This window comes from Mesoplodon densirostris, chromosome 1 (genome assembly GCF_025265405.1).
Source record: "Mesoplodon densirostris isolate mMesDen1 chromosome 1, mMesDen1 primary haplotype, whole genome shotgun sequence".
NCBI lineage: Eukaryota > Metazoa > Chordata > Mammalia > Artiodactyla > Ziphiidae > Mesoplodon > Mesoplodon densirostris.
Window position 1 is genome coordinate 151,151,598 of NC_082661.1, and position 5,443 is coordinate 151,157,040.

The window sequence follows — 5,443 nt, forward strand, 5'->3', positions numbered from 1 at the left end:
GGGCAGTGGCCTTTGCAATGTCTGATGACAGATGCCTTTCTACTCTGATCTGGTTCACAGTAAAGAAAGCCAACTATAAAACCATGCTGACAATCTCCTGCTCCACTTTTTCTTAGAGCACGGTGGGGTTTGTTCTGTTTTTCAGTGACATAATGAAGGATCTATAGCTTTTCAAACCAGTTTTTATTTCTGAGTGGAAGTCTGGAATGATTTTAAATGAGTGATCTGGGACCCAAATTGCTATGTATGGAGGGAGGAGTAGTTTCCCACCCCACCAACAAGTAATTCTTGAACATCTGCAGGAAGTTTGAGAATTCAACTCAATTCTGACACCATCTACCCAGAGATAGCATCAGATTCCACAGGCTAAAGTTTCAGTCTTACAAGACTGCCCCTTCCCTTACTTCAGATGACAGCCCCAAGCCCAGGTTCTTACCTGTACTTCTAACCAAGTGGCTATAAATCAGAGGTTCCATGACCCCCTCCTAGGGTTTAATTAATTTACCAGAGTGACTCACAGAGCTAAGAGAAACATTTTACTTACTGGTGTATTGTGAAAGAATATGATAAAGGACGCAGATAAATATCCACATGGATGAGATGTGTAGGGCAAGGTATGGTGAAAAGGAGCTTCCATGCTTTCTCCAAGTGTGCCACTCTCTCCAAATCTCCACGTGTTTACCCCCTCAGAAGCTCTCTGAATCCCATCCTTTTGGGTGTTTATAGAGTCTTTATTACATAGGCATGGTTGGTTAAATCATTGACCATTGTAAGTTGATTCAACTTCCAGCCTCTCTCCCCTCCCCAGAAGTGGGAGGGTAGGACTGAAAGCTACACCCTTCTAATTACATGGTTGGTTCTCCTGGCAACCAGCTTAGGTGAGGTCCAAAATCACCTAATTAGCATAACAATTTGCACTTATCTCTTCCAAAGTTTTTTTTTTTTTATTGAACTCATACATTCCAAAGGTTTCAGGAGCTCTGTGTTAAAAATGGGGATGAAGACCAAATCTATCTATCTATCTATCTATCTATCTATCTATCTATCTATCTTCTATCTATCTTATAAATCACAATATAGATTTTTTAAAGTTTAAAAAGCCAACCAGACTAGACATGTATAGTCAGGACACTCAAGATGACTGTTCTCTTACTTTCTGTACATCCCCTGCTCGACCAGTACCTGCTTCACTTACACCCCAATCACATGACTGACCTTCCTACATACTTGCCCCAGGGCCCAGCTAGTAATTGTTCCTATTAAAGGGGCTGTGAGAGGTGTGCCCCTCTCCTAGTTACCCTGGTAACCAATGAGCCAACCTCATGTCAATTCCCACTGTAACTGGCAATCTCTCCTTCCTCCAGAAGCAACAACTGCCACCATTTCCTGCCTGTGGTCCACCTCACATGGTGGGGTGTTGCTCCACAACCTTGCTTCAGACATGAATGCTCCCCTGATTCATTAAACCATTAATGTCTCTATTGTGGACTTTAGGCTCTTTCTTCAGTCTTGGAGCTGGGCAAGCCCAGGGCTTATAGGTCTGTAGGGTGCAGTCCACCAGTGGTCCCCAAACTTTCTGGCAACAGGGGCCAGTTTCGTGGAAGACAATTTTTCCAGAGACGGGAGTGGGGGTGTGGGGGATGGTTCAGGCGGTAATGCCAGCGATGGGGAGCGATGGGGAGCGGCAGATGCAGCTTCATTCTCTCACCTGCTGCTCACCTCCTGCAGCCCGGTTCCTACCAGGCTGCAGAACAGTAATGGTAACCATGATTATGGTAACCAAATATATATTTTCAGGAAAAAAAAAAAGACTTCTTTCATGAAGGTGGAATTCACAGGTTTTTTTCACTGCAAAGCAGTGAAAATATCATGAACAAGGACTTTGATGTTGGAGAAAGAAAAAGTGGAAGGAAGGAAGGAAGGAAGGAAGGAAGGAAATCCTATGTTTGAAACTGAGCAGGACCCCAATGGGGTTTCTGGGTGTGGAAGCCTTTCTGCCCCTCTGTTTCTTGACTCCAGGCCCCATGACCTTCCCTGAGTTCCAAAGGGCAGATTCTAACAGTTACTAATCTGAGAAGGGAAGGGATGCAGAGACAAGGGAGGGGCAGCCAGGAAACAATAGTGCAGCCTTGGGGCAGGATCCTGGTTCCACCTCAAGTGATACACATAGACAATGTCTTTAAGCTCTTTAAGATGTCAGCATTCTTCATACCTGAGAAAGACCACCTGAAGCTACATTAAAGGAAGCAGAGAAGCTCATCAATAAGATTACCTGAGACCAGATTAGAGGAGTAGAGGCCCTGCACACACCTTAATCTTATCAGCAACCCCACCCTTGAACTACTGCTATAAAACTCCTGATCAAATCCTCCCAGGTTGGGACCCATAATTTTTCAGGGCAGGAACCTGCTGTGTTCCCCTTTGCCTGACAAAGCAATAAAGCTATTCTTTTCTGCTTCACCCAAAACTGTCTCCAAGATTTGATTTGGCACCAGTGCACAGAGGCCGAGCTTTCAGCATCAGAATCTAGTCCTGGCTCTACTAGTAAAGAGCTTGGTGACTTTGAGACCATTATGTACCTTTCTGATTCTCATTTTCTTCATGTAAAAAATGAAGTGAGTGATACAGAGCTTGCAAAGTCCTTTTGGGGACTAAATAGGATGCTGCTGATAACTTACCTAGCCTAGTGCCTGGAATATAGTAGTTACTCAATAAATGGAAAGTTACCACAGCTGTAATAGATCCTCTGGGATGAGATTCTAAGAAATACTATTTGCTATTCCATATATCATGAATGAAATTATAAGTAAAGAATGATGACCTTAACTGATATACATACTTAGTGGAAAACATTTTTTTCAGCATAGTAGCACAACTGGTGAGGGGATCATGTCAAAGCCAGCTAAACATTTTTTTTGTGTGTTATTACAAATATTAACACAATTTTATGAATTTGAAAGAGGGTCTTTGCTGAAGTTCATTATTTGGCTCCCAAGCATCTGAACGTCCTTATTATATTGAAGGTGTTCTCTATCTCCCAAAGCAGAAAACAAAGTAGGCAGTTGATTCTTGGAAATTAGTAGCATGTGAACAAAGGTCACTGATAAAGGTCATGTGAACAAAGGTCAATCCTGATAAAGTGACACAAGGACAGAGGGACACTTAGAAATACTCATGGAGGGCTTCCCTGATGGCGCAGTGGTTGAGAGTCCGCCTGCCGATGCAGGGGACACGGGTTCGTGCCCCGGTCCGGGAAGATCCCACATGCCGTGGGGCGGCTGGGCCCGTGAGCCATGGCCGCTGAGCCTGCGCGTCCGTAGCCTGTGCTCTGCAACGGGAGAGGCCACAACAGTGAGAGGCCCGCGTACCGCAAAAAAAAAAAAAAAAAAAAACCTCATGGAAACAGAAGCAGGGAATATGTAGCTGGGGTTATACCTGCTAGACTAGACTTTCTCTCTGACCAGACCTGAGCTATATTCTCTGCCTGGTCTCTTTCGAATTACTCTCTTTTCAGGAGCTTGGTTCTCTTGCCCTAAACTTGGTTCTATGATCAATCCTATGTCTTTCTTATAAAGCCCATTCTCTTTTTATATTAACCAGAGTCGATTTCTGCTGCTTGCAATCAAGAACTCCAAGGAATTAGTAAACTAGTGAGTATTTCCTCTCAGTATTACCAAACCTTTGGAGTATAAATTGGGTTATCATGGTATGGAGCGTTTACATAAATGTACTCTCTACATTGTCCAAGAAGATGACTGTACTGTATGTAGCTCTCACATGTAGAACACTTAGCACCTAAACTGTCATTGTGGAGGTATCATCACACAAAGCAATACCAAAAAAATGGCACTTGAAACTGAATGTAATCTGAGGAGAGGATTTTGGTAACTAAAGTATAATTCCCAAACTCTGGGGATAAATTAAGAACATGGATTTTAACTGTCCCACCAGCAAACCTTCTGAGACTGTATTTGATGGTGTGTAATGTGGTAGAGAGGGAGGAGCCATGCTAGAATAGAGGCAGAACATGAAGAAGACCACGTTACATATTTCCTAGAGGCGGAATGCAGGCAGGAGCAGAAGGAGAGAGGAACAACACCAGCCCAAAGTCCTCCCACTGAGCAGTGAAGAGTGCACATCGCCTCAACCTGTCTTGCCTTTTAAAATGTGGTAACTAGGGAAATCATTCTTACTTAATAAAAAGTGGGGGCCTTGTAGATAAACAGCGATTCTGAGCTTCCCTTGGAGGGGTAATTTATTGAATAGGCGGGGTGAGAGAAGCCAGTACAAGTACAAGCAATGTTTTTCTTAGATCAAAAGTGTATTGGAGGAACTTTTAAAGAATTCTTTCAAATTCCTTGGATTTTCTCAGAGTGTGATTGTTTGTGGAGGCCTCAAAATGCTGTTTAACATTTCTGTGTTTATATTCTTCACTTGCCCAGAGAGATTGCTGGAGCAAGTCCAAAAATATATAGAATATGCAAGGATGTTTTTATTCCTAGCATAATTTTTGTAAACACTGACTACAGAAGCATCTATTTTATGTCTTTTTGGACATGACCCTGGGCTTGTGCTTCTGTAAGGAGTCATTGAGCCTGGTATGATATTTTGCATGCCTATAACCTGTACCCTATTTATCTGCCCTGAGTCATAAGTATTATTAAGAAACAATGTTAAATTAAAACAAGAAATCAGAAATATAAATAACTTCTCCCTGATGAACGATATGCATTAATTCTTACTTGATCTTATTAGATATAACACTTCCAGAAAGATTTCCCAGGATAAATTCCCTTCGGCATAAACTCTTTTCAATAAACCTTTCATCATTTATAAACTTTGATGAAATAGATTCCTTAAATAGCCATTAGAATTTCCTTAAACATTATATTTTCATATTATTTTAAAATAATGAGAAATTCTATTTACTAATCTTTGTTTTCATAGTTTAATCTTGAGAAGGTGCTTTTTAACTGGAGCAGAATGAACTAATCCAGAATATTTTAAGATTATCATCAGAATCATTCTGAATCATGCACACAGCTTCATAGAACTTCAGAACTAGCAGCCATTTGGTTGTGAAAGGCTTCTCTCTTACATGAGCCAGACATGCCCAGGCCAGGTCACCATACTCTGGGTATAAAGCCAAGAGATGTAGGTCAATGGAATTTTTTTTTTTAGACTCTTCCACTCTTGCATTCTACATTTTTTTCCTTCCATGGGTAGAATTAGAAAAAAACATTATGTGTTTATACAATAGGCATGAAGGCAGTATCTAAGAACTAATATCAATATATAGTGGGCATCTATTATGTTTCAGGGTTTTATGTAGAATGTCTCATTTTACTATCAGAAAAAGCAATGAGACATTATGCAAGTACAAAATACAAACCAAGAGAATACAATGCCTATTTCATATGCTCCCATAGCATCGTGTGTCTAC